General features: G+C 39.9%; 1 pseudogene; it reads left to right on the top strand.

Moving 5' to 3' along the window:
- LOC102967837 overlaps positions 1–16,303 on the top strand; it is a 31,078-nt pseudogene extending 14,775 nt beyond the window's left edge.
- Positions 16,304–16,809: the final 506 nt, after the last annotated feature.

Genomic DNA, 16,809 nt, shown 5'->3' with positions numbered 1-16,809 from the left:
TGTCTTTTTTCCCCACTCAAAGAATCCCCTTTAGCATTTCTTTTAAGGCTGGTTTAGTTATGATAAACTCCTTTAACATCTGTTTGTCTGAGAAACTCATTATCCCTCTTTTTATTCTGAATGATAACCTTTTATTCCGAATGATAACCAGGTATTCCTGGTTTTATTTTTCCTTTCAACACTTTAAATATATCATGCCACTCCCTTCTGGCCTGCAGAGGTTCTGCTGAAACTTCAACTGATGGCTTTGTGGGGTTTCCCTTGTATATAACTATTTTCTTTTCTCTTGCTGTTTTTAAAGTTCTCTCTTTATCGTTATGTTTTGCCTTTTAAATTACTATGTGCCTTGGTGTGGACCTTCTTGGGTTCATATTGTTAGGGCTGTCTGTGATTCCTGGACCCAGATGTATTTTTCCTTTCCCAGATTAAGGAAGATTTTTTGCTATTATTTTTTCAAATAACATTTCTTCTCCTTTCTTTATCTCTTCCCTTTCTGAGATCTGTGAAATGCTATTGGTATTTTGCTTAATTTAGTTTGCAGAGCTCCCTTAAGTTATTCTCATTGTTTGATTATTCTTTGTTCTTTTTGCTGTTTGGCTTGGTTGCTTTGCAATACTCTGTCTTCCAGATAACTGATCCATTCTTGTGCATCCTCTCATCTGCTATTGATTTCTTCTAGTGTATTTTTCATTTTAGCTGTTAAATTCTTCAGCTCTGACTGGTTCTTTTTCACATTTTCTGTCTTTTGTCTGAAGTTCTCACAGAGTTCACCCACTGTTTTCTCAAGTACAGTGAGCATCTTTATGACCATTACTTTGAACAATTTCAGGCATATTTCTCTTTATTTAGCTCTTTTACTGTCACTTTGTCTTGTTCTTTCATTTGGGACATATTCATCTGTTTCTTTAAATTGTCCAATTCTCTGTGATTGTTTCTATGTATTAGGTAGATCAGCTACATCTCCCAGTCTCAAAAGTAGTGGCCTCATGTAGAAGAGGTCCTGTTTTGCCCTACAGCACACCTCCCCAGTCAGCAGAGAACCAGGAACTCCAGGGGTGTCCACTGTATGGGCTGCATGCACCACCCTGTTGTGTGTGAGCTGTGATTGCCTTCAGCCCAGTCAGCTGCAATGACTCACTTTGCCTATAGTGGGTGCGCTGGGCAGAGTTTGCTCCCTGTGCTGTTGAAAGGTCTGGTTGCAGGAACTAGGGGTGAACTGGGGTGTGGGGGTATCTCTCCCCCTCCCCTGAGCAGGAATCACTTTAGTGTGGCACTAGTCCTGGCTCTGGCTGCCTGCCAGGTGTGGCAGAGGCAGGAACCACTTTGACGAGATGCCTGCTGAGGAGGGTGGCTTGGGTGGGACACATCCACAGAGGAATGTTGGGACAGGGCATGCCATGCTAGCAAGATAGATGGGGAGTGTTGGAAGTGGTTCGTGCAAGTGTCTGGCTATCTAGGCTGAGGGAAGGGAAGAAACATGGCACCCACCAGCACTTTTGTTCCTGGAAAAATCTCCTGCAGATCCCTGCCCCTCTGGCACAAGTTCTAAGATTCGTCAATAAGTCTTCACTATATAGCCTGGGCACTTTTCAAACTACTGCTTCTGTGCTGTGTCTCAAGCTGAGTTATTTAGTATGCTAGCTCCTTAGAGGTGGGGACTTGGTTGTCTATCACCCTTTGACTCTCTCAGAGTTAAGCCCCACTGATTTTTAAAGCTTTCCAAGTTAACCCCCACTGGTTTTCAAACCAGACATAATGGAGACTTGTCCTCCCAGTGAGGGTCCCCAGTGCCAGAAGTGCTTGATGAGGGGTCTGGTCCTCTCACTTTTCTGTGCTTGTAATGTCTCTCCCATTGGTGCTTAGTCACACTGAGGGTTTGGTTTCCAACTGCATTTCTACCCTTCCTAACCCCTTTTTAGTGTGGTCTTTTCTCTATGACTAGCTGTGGAAGATCTGTTCTACCAGTCATCAGGTCGATTACAAAGTTAATTGCATAGATGTACGTGTTGCTTCAGTGTGTCCATGGGATACGACGAGCTCAAGATCCTCCTGTTCTACCGTCTTAGACCACAATCCCAAGGCCCATTTTTATGCAGTGGATCAGGGATGAATGGACTGTGCACAAGTACTTTTCCCCACAATTACATTGACTGATTTTCATATTTTGCTTGATGTTTTATTCTTGGAATAAATTCCACAATGCCATGGTAAATCATTATTTTTTTTATGCTGCTGGATTAGTAATATATATATTTTGTTGATAATTTTTCCATCTCTATTTGTAAGGAATTTTGACATGCAGGGATTTTTTTTTCTCTTGTTATTACTTTGACTCTATGAGTGCTAGGGTAATACTGGACTTACGGTATGAGTTGGGAAATGTTTCTTCCTCATCTGTTTTTTGGAAGAGTTTTTAAAGATTGATGTTAGGTCTCTTTTATTTTAATTTATTTAAATTTTTTAAATGTTTATTCATTTTTGAATGAAAGAGCATGAGCAGGGGAGGAGCAGAGAGAGAGGGAGACACAGAATCTGAAGCAGGCTCCAGGCTCTGAGCTGTCAGCACAGAGCCCAGTGCAGGGCTCAAACACCTTGGGCGGTGAGATCATGACCTGAGCCAAAGTCGGTTGCTCAACCCACTGAGCCACCCAGTCACCCCAATGTTAGGTCTCTTTTAAATATAGAGTAGACCAGTGAAGCCATTTGGTCCTGGGCTTTTTATCGTGTGTTGGGGTGTGGGTGCGGGCGCGGTCATTAGCAAGTCAATCTCTTGTTATAGGGTCCATTCATATCTTCTACTTCTTCTTGAGTCAATCTCATTGCTTTGTGTCTTTCCAGTAATTTATGCATTTCATACAGATTACCTAATTTGTTGGAATACACTTTTTCATAGCCCTACCTTTCAATCCCCCTTAATTTTGTAGCGTCCATAGTGTGAAAAAACAAAATTCAACTGAATAAATTTTAAAGAGCTTATTGGCTTTATTCAATGATTCATGAATGAGACAGCATTCAACCTAGCAGATAGAAAAGAGGTCCACGGAACTGTGCAAAATGAAAGAGTTTTATAGGCAGAAGGGAGCAGGCACCAGGAAGTTAGCGAGGAAAACGTGGATTGGTTGTAGCAAGGCACTTTCCTTTTGAGGATGGCAGTGGTGTATCAGGCAGATTACCTATCTAGTGCTGATTAGGTGATTCCTGATTGACTGGTTTAAGTTTCCATTTCTGAGAGAGCTGAAACTGTATTTAAGTTCAGTCTTGGTTTGATGACAGACATGGGGCTTAACATAAATGATTCACTTTGGGTCTGTTGTCTTATTTTTAACAACTGTGACATCCCTTCTTTCATTCCTGATATTTTCAATTTAAATCTCCTCAAATTGTTCCTTGGTCAATCTAGCTAAAGGTCTGGAACATTGTGTAACATTAAGGCATACTGTGACGCCTGGAGTTTTGACAATGTGCTATTTTCAAGGTTCAACTTAAACACACACACACACACACACACACACACACACACACACACACCCTACTACAAATTTGTGCAAACAGCCAAGAAAGTGTGGCTCATGGAAAAAGAAACAGCGAACATTAACTGTTCCTCATGAAACCTAGGCATAAGATTTACCAAACAAAGACTTTAAATCCACTATTCTTTTAAGTTTGATTTTGTTTTATTTTATTTTAATTAAATTTTTAAGTGTAGTTGACACACAGTGTTACATTAGTCTCAGGTATACAACATAGTGATTCAACTTCTTTTTCCTTATGTTATACTCACCACAAGTGTAGCTATTATCTGTCATCATAAAACACTATTACAATACCATTGATTATATTCCCTAGGCTGTGCCTTGTACTCCCATGACTTATGCATTCTATAATAGGAAGGCTGTATCTCTCACTCCCTTTCACCCACTTTACCTATCCCCTCATCTCCATTTCTTCTGGCAACCATCAATGTGTTCTCTTTATTTATAAGTCTGATTCTGCCTTTTGTTTGTTCATTTGTTTTGTTTTTTAGATTCCACATATTAGTGAAACCATATGGCATTTGCCTTTCCCAGTCTGAGTTATTTCACTTAGCATAATACCCCCTAAGTCCATCCATGCTGTTACAAATGGCACAATCTCATTCTCTTTTATGGCTGTGTAATACATCGGTGAGTGTGTGTGTGTGTGTGTGTGTGTGTGTGTGTGTGTGTCTGTGTGTGTCTGCGTCTGCGTCTGTGTGTGCGTGTGAGTATCACATATTCCTTATCCATTCATCTGTCAGTGGATCCTTAGGTGGCTTCCATATCTTGGCTATTATAAATCGTAGTACAATAAACATAGGGGATGCATATATCTTTCTGAATTAGTGTTTCCATTTTCTTTGGGTACATACCCTGGAGTGGAATTACTGCATAATATGGTATTTTATTTTTAATTTTGGGGGTACCCTCCATACTGGTTTCCACAGCAGCTGTACCAGTTTGCATTCCCACTAACAGTACAAGAGTGTTCCTCTTCCTCCACATCTTCAGAAACACTTATTATTTCTTATCTTTTTAACTTATCTAACATTCTGACAGATGTAAGGTGATATCTCATTATGATTTTGCAAGACAACTATTATAAACATGCTTTGATATTTTGTCTTCTCCTTTTCTTTCATATCAGAGTATTTTCTAATTTCTAATGCGATTCTTTTCCTTTATTCATGTCGTTTAGGGTTGTGTTGTTAATTTTTGTGAATTTCCCATGTCTTCTTATTGTGGATTCCTACTTTCATGCTCTGCCATGGCCGAGAATTTCCAAATCCCTTTTACTGTAATAAGTTACTGAATGACGTTTTATATTAAAAAGGCAAGAATCATTTCATCCTTTGCCAAAGTTAAGACCTCCATTATGACTTCCAGGAGAGTGGAGTAGGTAATTTTCTCCTCACCTATTGAGAATCCTCAATGGTGCTCGGTACACACAGTGTCTTGTTGTCATAAGGAGATGTTTTCACGGTTATTCACTGCATTATCTTCTGTAATAACAAGAAAATGTCCTTTCATGAAGTTAGAGTGACTATCAAAGTATGAAAGAAAAATAGTCTGTAGTCTACCCAGAAAATGGAATATTATGCATCAATTAGAAAGAATGATGCTGCGGCGCCTGGGTGGCTCAGTCGGTTAAGCATCTGACTTTGGCTCAGGTCACGATCGCAGGGTCCGTGGGTTTGAGCCCCGCATCGGTGTCTGTGCTGACACCTCAGGGCCTGGAGCCTGTTTCAGATTCTGTATCTCCCTCTCTCTCTCTGCCCCTCCCCCGCTCGCACTCTCTTTCTCTCTCTCTCAGAAATAAACATTACAAAAAGAAGAAAGCATGAGGCTGATACAAACATAACAAATAGAAAGACAATTCAAGTGAAATTAAGATTGCAAACAAGTACTAAATTATATCTTCTGTTTTAAAATCACAAATATGTATAAAGAAAAGAATATATTTCCTAGAATACACAAGGGCATGTAAATCTACATAATAAAGGTCTTGAAGGATATACCATTGTCTGATGATGGGCTAACATATGAAGTGAGGAAGAATGAAGATGGTGACAGGTGGTAAAACAGGACTTTAGTATTCTCATAATGCTTGAAATTTTTACAAGAAGGATGACCTTACGATTCAGGTATGCAACTCAATTTTACTTTTTAAAAGCCTATAAAGGGACAAAAAATAGAGAAAACACATGTAGACAACAAAGCAAATATAGCAAAGTCTGTCCAAGAACTATAATTTGTGACAAATAACCTTCAGAGAACCTGGGAGAGACGTTTTATTCTAATGGAAGAAACTAGTCATCATAAAATGTAAGGACATGACAGCATAATTTTGGAATCTATAAAACTAAGTAGGGTGGGGGCACCTGGGTGGCACAGTCCATTAAGTATCCAACTCTTGATTTTGACTCAGGCCATGACCTCATGGTTTGTGAGATCAAGCCCTGCATCAGGCTCCATGCTGACAGTATGGAGCCTGTTTGGGATTCTCTCTCTCCCTTTCTTTCTTCCCATCCCCTACTCCTTCTCTCTCTCTCTCTCTCTCTCTCTCTCTCTCCCCCCCCCCCCGTCAAAATAAATAAACTTTAAAAAAGTAGGGTGGAACTACAAGGAAAACAAACAGATCACAATGGAATTTCTACAACTAAAAGGAACACTTACTGAGATGAAGAAATGAGTTAGAGTAGCACTTCTGGAATGGAGATGTAAGGACCTCCGAAAATCTGTTCTTCCATATATGCAATGAGAACACTGGAAAAGATTGCCAAAATCAAATTTTCAGAACTCTGTAAATTAATGAAACGCTGCCAGTCATCCAAAGAACATTTATTCAAGGAAAATGGCCCAATTTTATTATGAACAATAAGCTGTATGGTATTTTAATTTGGCCTATTCTGAACCCTTTCACCCCAGATCTGTGGTAGCATTGAAAAGCGATAGATCTGAAATCGTGTGACCCGTGAGACTGCAGCCTGGCACCTAGTGGAGGGGCAGAAAGATTGAGAGCTCCCCAACAATCCCATCCTCAAAGGATTGTCAATATTTGGCCTGTCTGGCAGCTCTCTAAATGTTCCATTCTCAGACATGACTTCATTTGTTTTCCCTTAGAATCTGTTTTGTGTAAACGGGCCTATCCTCAAGGCATTTGGAAAAAATATTCAGCAGCAATTGTTTATCACTGCAGCTCCCAAATGTGGTGCTACTAGTTGGGGCTAATAAGAAGAAGCCATTCAAAAAATTAAAGATGAAAAACTGGGAAAGGAAATGTCCATAAGATGCTTTGAAAAGTTCCAACATATAACTGGGATCTAGAAGGTCATGAGTACGTGTAGAATGGTTGGTGTGCGTGCTCAGAAAATATCTGAGGAGGCCGAGCTCTCACCTCTAGCTGACAAGAATGCCCCGTCCATGCAGAACCTGAAGGGGTCAGGCAGAGTTGTAAACTGCCCACCCGAGCATCGAAGCCATCTCAAGTCATACGCACAAAGTACCCTGATAAAGACTGGAAGATTTATTGGTTCGAGGGATTTAATTAAATCTCTGTATGATCACTAGCTCATCAGTAAGCTATCAGACAAGAGAATTGAGTGGACACAGTTGAAAAAGTATCCGGGTTTTAATGAATTATTTAGGCAAAGTTAAACAATAAACAATTAAACAATAACAACAAAAGGAACACACAATAACAATGAATCTGGAGAGGGAGGCATAGTGTGACTCCTGGAGTTTCCACGATGTATTATTTTAAAAGTTCAACTTTAAAAAAAAACACACAATACTACAATATTGTGCAAACAGCCAAGAAAGTATGGCTCATGGAAAAAGAAACAGCGAACATAAACTGTTCCTCATGAAGCCTAGGCATACGATTTACCAAACAAAGACTTTAAATCCACTATTCTTTTAAATTTGATTTTGTGTTATTTTATTTTAATTTAATATTTTTAATTTAAGTATAGTGGAAACACAGTGTTACATTAGTCTCAGGTGTACAACATAGTGATTCAACTTTTTCCCCCCCTTATGTTATGCTCACTACAAGTATAGCTATTATCTGTCATCATAAAACACTATTACAATACCATTGACTATATTCCCTATGCTGTGCCTTTTATTCGCATGACTTATTCATTCTATAATAGGAAGGGTGTATCTCTCACTCCCTTTCATCCACTTTACTCATCCCCTCATCCCCCTTCCCTCTGGCAACCATCAATTTGTTGTCTTTATTTATAGGTCTGATTCTGCTTTTTGTTTATTTACTAGTTTTGTTTTTTTTAGGTTCCACATATTAATGAAAATCATATGGTATTTGCCTTTCCCAGTCTGACTGATTTCACTTAGCACAGTGGCCTCTAGGTCCATCCATGCTGTTACAAATGGCACAATCTCATTCTCTTTTATGGCTGTGTAATATTCTAGCCTGTGTGTGTGTGTGTGTGTGTGTGTGTGTGTGTGTGTGTGTATCACATATTCCTTATCCATTCATCTGTCAGTGGATCCTTAGGTGGCTTCCATATCTTGGCTATTATAAATAATACTACTGCAATAAACATAGGGGATGCATATATCTTTCTGAATTAGTGTTTTCATTTTCTTTGGGTACATACCCAGGAGTGGAATTACTGAATAATATGGTATTTCTATTTTTAATTTTGGGGGTACCCTCCATACTGGTTTCCACAGCAGCTGTACCAGTTTGCATTCCCACCAACAGTACAAAAGTGTTTCTCTTCCTCCACAGTCTCAGAAACACTTATTATTTCTTGTCTTTCTAATTTACCCATTCTGACATATGGGTATGTCATCTCATTATGATTTTGTAAGACAACTATTATAAACGTGTTTAACCAACTAAAGGAAAGCATGTCTACATAATTAAAGTTAAACATGAGAACAATATTTCACCAAATTTAAAATATCAATGAAGAGACATAATTTTAAAATATGGAAATTCTGGGGCACCTGGGTGGCTCAGTCCAACTTCAGCCCAGGTCATGATCTCAGGGCTCATAAGTTGGATCCCTGCATTGGGCTCTGTGCTGGAGCCTGCTTTGGACTCTGTGTCTCCCTCCCTCTCTACACTTCCCCTGCTCGCTCGTGCTCTCTCTCTCTCTCTCTCTCTCTCTCTCTCCCTCTTCCTCTCTCTGTCTCTCCCTCTCTCTCTCTCTCTCTCTCTCTCTCAAAAATAAATAAACATTTAAAATGTAGAAAATTTTGAGTTTAAAGCACAGTAAGTGAAATGAAAAATTCCCCCATTGGGATCTCAATAGCAGATTTGAGCTAACAAAAGAAAGAATCAGTGAATGGGATGGTAGGTCAATAAAGATTATCCAGACTGAGGAATAGAAAGAAAAATATTAAGAACAAAGAGTCAGAGGCCTATGGAACAAAAATCAAGCATGTCAACATACACATAATGGGAGTCTCAGAAATAGAGGAGATAGGGGAAAGGGCAGGAGGAGTATATGAGGAAATAATCACCAAAACTTCCCAAATTAGTTGAGAAATGTTAATCTACACCTTCAAGAAATTCAATAGATCCAAGTAGGATGAACTCAAAGTGAGATACACCAAGGCACAATATAATTAAACTTTCAAAACCCAATGCAAAAAGAAGATCTTGAAAGTAACAAGAGAAAAGCAACTTTTTACATATGAGAGATCCTTACTTCTCTTCTACAACCATGGAAACCCAAAGCCAGCAAGATGATGTATTTCAGGTGTTGAAAGAAAAAGACTGTCGATGAGTAATTCTATATCTAAAAAAAAAATCTATCCATCAAAATTGAAGAAGAATTAAGACCTTTACACATAAACAAAAACCTAGAGACCCTGTCACTAGCAGACATTTCCTACAAGCAATATTAAAATGAATCTTTGAGGCTGAAATAACAGAACACCAAACAAAAACTCTAATTTCCAGGAAGAGATAAAAAGTGCAAACAAATGTTACTAGATAGGTAAATATAAAGACAGAGCACATGGAGTTTTGTTTGTTTCTCTTTTCTTAGCTGATTCAAGACACACTTCTACAAAAAATAATTATAAACCTGCATCAGTGGGCCTATAACATGTACACCCATAACATATATAACACCAGTAGCTCTAAGAAAGAAGGAGGGAATGGTAATAGTTACAAAGTTTTTGTTTACTACTGAAATTAAGTTGGTATTACTCTATCCTCGGTTATTTTAAGATAAAATGTCACTTGTAATCTCTAGGGCAACCATGAAGAAAATAACTCAAGAATTTAGTAAAATTGACAATAAGGCAATTACATTGTATAATAAAAGTATCTGTTTAACTTTGAGAAGGGCAATTTTTTAAAGTTTATTTATTTTGAGAGAGAGACAGAGCAAGAGCGTGAGTGGGGGAGGGGCAGAGAAGGAGAGAGAGAATCCCAAGCAGGCCCAGTGCTGTCAGCACGGAGCCCAATGCAGGGCTAGATATCACAAACAGTGAGATCATGACCTGAGCTGCAATCAAGAGTCAGACACTTAACCAAGTGTAACCAACTGAGCCACCCAGGCACCCCTAAGAAGGGCAATATTGAATGAATAAAGGAATGAAAGACATAAAACGTACGGAAAAGGAGTAGCCAAATGGTAAACATAAATCCTATCTTGTCATTAATTACATTTAATGCAAATGGAGTACATCTTCCAATGGAAAATCATCTATCTGTAGAATGGATTTAAAAAGCCATTGTCCTCAGTTTTTAAGAGTCTCTTATGCTTTGGCTCTCTCCCACTCTAACCTCTTTTTTTTTTTCCTTCCCCTCCCCCATGGGTTTCTGTTAAGTTTCTCGGGATCCACCTAAGAGTGAAAACATATGGTATCTGTCTTTCTCTGTATGGCTTATTTCACTTAGCATCACACTCTCCAGTTCCATCCACGTTGCTACCAAGGGCCATATTTCGTTCTTTCTGATTGCCATGTAGTACTCCATTGTGTATATAAACCACAATTTATTTATCCATTCATCTGTTGATGGACATTTAGGCTCTTTCCATAATTTTGCTATTGTTGAGAGTGCTGCTATAAACATTGGGGTACAAGTGCCCCTATGCATCAGCACTCCTGTATCCCTTGGGTAAATTCCCAGCAGTGCTATTGCTGGGTCATAGGGTAGGTCTATTTTTAATTTTCTGAGGAACCTCCACACTGTTTTCCAGAGTGGCTGCACCAATTTGCATTCCCACCAGCAGTGCAAGAGGGTTCCCGTTTCTCCACATTCTCTCCAGCGTCTATAGTCTCCTGGTTTGTTCATTTTGGCCACTCTGACTGGCGTGAGGTGATATCTGAGTGTGGTTTTGAGTTGATGGGCGGTGGGAGGGAGGGGAGGGTGGGTGATGGGTATTGAGGAGGGCACCTTTTGGGATGAGCACTGGGTGTTGTATGGAAACCAATTTGACAATAAATTTCATATATTGAAAAAAAATTAAATAAAAAAAAATAAAAGTTAAAAATAAATAAATAGATAAAAAGCCATTGTCCAATGATATGCTGTCTACAAGGCACACACTTTAGATTCAAAATAAATTGAAAGTAAAAAGATGGAAAATATAGAATATGGAAAGAATAACCAAAAGTAACCTTTTTTTTTTCCTTTGGGTATCATAAGATCAGATAAAATAGAGTTTAACACAAAAGAGAGTTACTGACCAAAGAAAGACAGTTGATAATGATTAAAGGGACAATTCATAGAAAAGATATAATGATTAAAAATATAAATGCACCTAACAACAAAGTGCCTAAATACATGAAACCAAAACTAACACAGATGAAGGGAGAAATACACAATTCATCACTAGTTGGAGGCTTCAACAACTCACTGTTACAAATAAATAGACCAACTAGGCTGAAGATCAGGCAGAAATTAAGAGATGCAATCAACACTATATAAGTCATACTAACAGACATCTATAGAATACTCAACAACAGAATATGCATTCTTTTCAATAGGGCATGGATTATTCTGCAGGACAGACCTTGTATGGGCCCTAAAATAAGCCACAATAAACTTAAAACATTTTAATTTATACAAATTATGTTCTCTGAACAATATAATGCCATATAGATGCTAAGGTGATGAGGTCGAAAAGAGTGGTATTCACATCCCTCTGTAGGGAAGGGGGGGGTGTAAAATGATGTCAGGCGGTATGATAAAGGGAAATTGCAGAAGGGGCTGTATTAAAAAATCTCATTTTGTGGCCAAATGTAAATACAACGAAACTGATAAAAACATGATATCATTTGTGTACACATATAGGTCCTCTATACTTGTCTCTACAAAGTTTGGTGGAACTTTCTGGGCACTCAAAAAAGGCTGCACACCATAGAGTGGGTCTGAAGTTGACGGATGGAACTTTTAATGCCTCACAGAAATGCATGCTGCAGCTTTGGCTTGACAGCTCTCCCGTGTGTGTGTGTATATGTGTGTATATGTGTGTGTGTGTGTGTGTGTGTGTGTGTGTGTGTGTGTGTGATGTGCATGTGTAAGTATATCTCTATATGTGTGTGTGTATATACACATATATGTGTGTGTACATATATACATGTATTTGTATGTATAAATTTGTATTTATAGGTGCATGTGTATAGAGATTGAAAAATTAGAGAATAGCATTCCTTTTTGATTTAGTTTTTTACCAACAGCTGTTACTTCTTGTAGTATAATAGCTGCTTTAATATCTTTTTCTTCTGTTTCCAATACTTGTGTCATCTTGGTGTTTGCCCCTGTTGCTTGTGTTTTCCTTTGGAATTTATTGACATTTTCCTGGTTCTTCATATAGTAATTAATTCTACGTATATCCTGAATATTTTAGTATTATGTGTTTAGACACTGTATCGTTGAATCCTACGGAGCATGTTTATATTGTTTGCTAAGTTCAGTTTAGCTTTGTTTTAGGTTCAGGCCAAAATTCGTATCTAAATTTTGTTGGCTGTTGTTCCAGTTTCCGTTCACCTTTCAAAGCCTTTGTGGTGCTATTCATATCTGGCTTATATATGTGGCAACCAGTGAGGAATGTGGGATAATGACAGTGGTCTACTTGCTTGATCAATACTCAAATCGTTTAATATTCTTTTTAGGTTCAGATACATGCATGTGCAGTTTGTTCAGAGCTCAGATCTTTATGCACAATTTTATGTGGTCATTTTCATGAACTCCATTCTCTCAGCAAAATCCTTGGTGAATTCTAGTGCTTCAGGGTACCCGTACCGTCTTTTGGCTAAAATATCAGGGTTTAATTTCTCTCCTCTGCCTGGAAATTTCTCTGATGGGTTTCACCCCAAAGCTAAATAACAAAAGTATGGAAATGGAATGAATAAGAAAGACAACAACATCAATGGAAAAGACAAGGAGTGTTTCAGTAGGAGCTTTGTCTGTCCACACCTGGTATTTTAGTTTTCTAAGGCTGCCATCACAAAATGCCCCAGACTGGGTGGCTTAAACGACAGACAGAAATTTATTTCTTCACAGTTCCAGAGGGTAGAAGTACGAGATCAAGTTGTCAGCAGGTTTGGTTTCTTCTGTGCACTATCTCCTTGGCTTGCAGGTGGCCGCCTTCTCACTATGTCCTTCCATGATCTTTCCTCTGTGTGTATGTATGTATCTCTGGTGTGTCTTTGTATGTTCAAATTATCTCTTCTTTTCTAGGACACCAGTCAGATTGGGTTAGGACCCACCCGTATGATCTCATTTGACTGCATTACCTTTTAAAAAGTCCAGTCACCAGATACAGTGAAGTTTTGAGATAATGGGGTCTAGGGCTTCAACATATGAATTTGGGGGTATATAATTCAGTCAATTAGGGGCAAATCTCCATGACCTTTCATTTGGCAATGGATTCTTAGATATGACAATAAAAGCACGAGGGAAAAAAAAAAAGAAAAAAATAGATAAATTGGCCTTTGCCAAACTAGAAACGTTTTTGTGTCAAAGGATATTAACAAGAAAGCAAAAACAACCTACAGAATGGGGTAAACATTTTGTGGCAAGCATGTATCTAATAAGGGTCTAGTATCCAGAATGCATAAAAAACACAAGCCAACAACAACAAGTAGCCAATCCAATTAAAAATGGACATAGGATGTGAATACAAATATCTCCAGAAAAGATACACAAATGTGCAATAAGGGCATGGAAATCAGCTCGGCGTCCTTATTCATTAGGGAAATGCAAACAAAACTACCATGTGATGCCACGGCATACTCACAAGGGCGGGTGTAATGGAATTTATTTTTAACTGAAAAATAAAACATATTGAGCAGAATGTGGTGAAACTGAGATCCTTGCACATCACTGGTGGGTGTGTAAAATGATGCCGTCACTGTGGGGAAAGTTTGGCAGCTCCTCAAATAGTTTACTGTAGAATTACCATATGACTGACTCAGCAATTCCACTCTCAGGTAAATACCACTCCCATCCCCTGAAATCGGAAGCATTTATTCAAACAAAAACTTGCATACAGATGTACGTAGCAGTCCTTTTCACCGTAATCAAAAGGTGAAATCATCCCACGTGTCCACCAACTGATGGATGTACAAATAAATGTGGTTTATCCATACAATGGAATATCATGCAGCCTTAAAGAAGAATGGAGTACTGATACATGCAACACCATGGATGAACCTCAAAACCATTATGCTAAGTGAGAGATACCAGACCCAAGAGGTCACATATTGTATGATTTCACTTGTATCAAATATAGCTAATATAAAATAAATGGAGAATAGGTAAATTCATAGAGAAAGAAAGCAACATAAGTGGTTTTCAGAACCTGGGGGCAGGGAGGGGGGAAATGGAGAAGAACTGATTAATGGGTACGGGGTTTCCTTTTGGGGTGATGGTTTATTTTGGAACTAGACAGAGGCGATGCCTGGACAACATTGTGATTGTACTAAATGCCACTGACATGTACCTTCCAAAATGGTGAATTCATCATCATCATCATCAACAGAAACAGATAAAAGGTGCCGATTGTCTTTACACTTTTACAAATAGACTGAATTAACTTCAACATCTGCTAAAATGCAACATTTAGAAACTCTCTATGTTCTCATTGTGGGGCTCAAATTATAGTAATACTTGGAAATCACACCCCGACAATCTTAGGGTAGCTACTGATAGAGGAAAAATGGGTTTACCTTGCCTTATGCATTGGAAGTATTGCCTTGCCTCAATTCCCCATGGTCATGGTACCCATTGTCCTCCAGTATCTTACAGTAGGCATAGGCACTCTGACACAGTGGTTAATAAAGTTAAATTAAGTCTTTGCCACTTGTAAATTGGCTTGGCAAAATGGGACCCACTGGACTATCCCCACTGAAAAACATTGACTATGGGCTTAGGGGAAATTAAACAGGGCCTATAACAGATTGAAATCCATGAGGTAAGTCCTCTGTAGAGAAGGAATGATTTTCCCCACTGCTTCTCCATTTAACCTTCTCCGGTTTGGCCTGTTCTTAAACTAGGAAAGAATGAATGGCACCTTAGGATGGATTACCGCAGCCTTGGTACCTCAGTGCCTGGTCTCACACATTAAGGCCCCCATACCCAATGTTATTGAAATTATGGACTCCATCCAATCAGCAGCCGGTAAAGGCTTTGCTATTATAGACTTGGCTAATGTGCTCTGTTCGGTGGCTGTATATCAACAGTGTCTCAGTTTCAGTGTGCCTTCACTTCTGAGGGGACGCGATACGCATTTACCTGGCGACACACAGGGTACCTCTGTATCAGCCCTGCCATCGTACATGGTCTACACAGGCAAGAGTTTAACTGCATCCACATTTGTCTAGGATCACACGTATGGTATTACATGGATGACCTCCTCCTCCAAGGATAGGCATTTGAAAGACTCAGAACATGCAAATACTCACAAAGGGGCTTACAAAAAGGGGACGGGCCATTGTCCCACACATAGGGCAAGGCCGTGCCACCTTCGTTAAATTCCCGAAAATTATTTGGTAAACCAAGGGCTGCTTCATCACTGACACTGTCAAGAAGCAGCTATTGGCCCTCTTGGCACCTGCAATGTTAGAACAAACCCAGCATCTTTTAGACCTTGGTGGCTCCAGTGGGAAATTACTCATTGGCCAGTGTTAGGGAAGCCCATCAGTGCTGTTATTTAAAAATTGGCTCACCTTGAAAGGGCCCCCTACAACAAAAGGTTCTAGAATCTGTCCAAATTATAAAATAGCAGGCACTCCTCTTAGGGCCTCCCAGAGAGCCCTTCACTGCAGATGCTTTGGCTACCTCTTCTCATGCCTCCTGGAATCTCTGGACTTCCTGTGATGATCATAAGTTGCCAGTGGGACTCTGATGTAAGAAACAGCCCTCCCCGGCCCCATGATACAAGACATTAGAGTGGCAATTGCTGGATGCATACTGAACTCTCCTGGATTTAGAAGTTCTCACGGGCCCCAGGCTTGTGACACTCAGTAGCCAGTTTCCCTTTAGGCCTTGGGTTATCGTAGCAGCACCCCCACCAGTCTGGCAAAGCCACCAAGGTCTCCCTGTTACAGATAGAGGCAAACCTGGGCCTTCTGCCATACCCCACTTGCAGGAGGGCCTGGCCTTCCCCATTGTCACTCCTTTGCAGGATGCCATGGTACTGGAGGAGGTCACCCCTCTCTCAGACCCCATGGCTACCACAGATGCCTCTTGGGATCACTTGAGTGAAGAGCAATGGGGGTTGGTCTGCTTGATGAGTGGGATTGTCACTGTCACTCTGGGCACCTGTGATGGAGCTCTCAGCCTTTAACCAGGACATCTCTAATGTAAGAAGGGACCCACGGTCAGCACAACTGACTGCACTTCAGGCAGTCACCTTAGCGCTGGATGTGCTGCCAACAGTCAGCCCAATCTGCACATTTTTACAGACTATAGGGCCACTGTCCTTGTCTGGCCGGCTGATAGGGCCAATGGCAGCAACGACCATTCCTTGTTCAAGATTGTCCCCTTTGGGATAAAGAACTCCGGGGATCTCTTGCCCCGTGGTCTCCTAAAATATAAATCAAGGTTACACCTAACTCAGCATATACTAAAGCCACAATACAAGGCCTCGCCAAGACACCCCTTATCTGCTTTGGAGTCCCAGACATCATTGGTAGTGACCGAGGCATTCATTTCGCTTTTCAGGATACACACTGCTGGGCTCCTGAACAGGCAGTCAAGGGGCCTTTCACCTCCCTATCCTGCCTCAGGCTGCAGGACTCACAGAGTGCCATAATGCCTTACTTCCATGAGTTCGAATTCAATTAAATAGAA

The sequence above is a fragment of the Panthera tigris genome, chromosome X (assembly GCF_018350195.1).
Source record: "Panthera tigris isolate Pti1 chromosome X, P.tigris_Pti1_mat1.1, whole genome shotgun sequence".
Lineage (NCBI taxonomy): Eukaryota > Metazoa > Chordata > Mammalia > Carnivora > Felidae > Panthera > Panthera tigris.
This window is presented reverse-complemented; position numbering and strand designations above follow the sequence as displayed.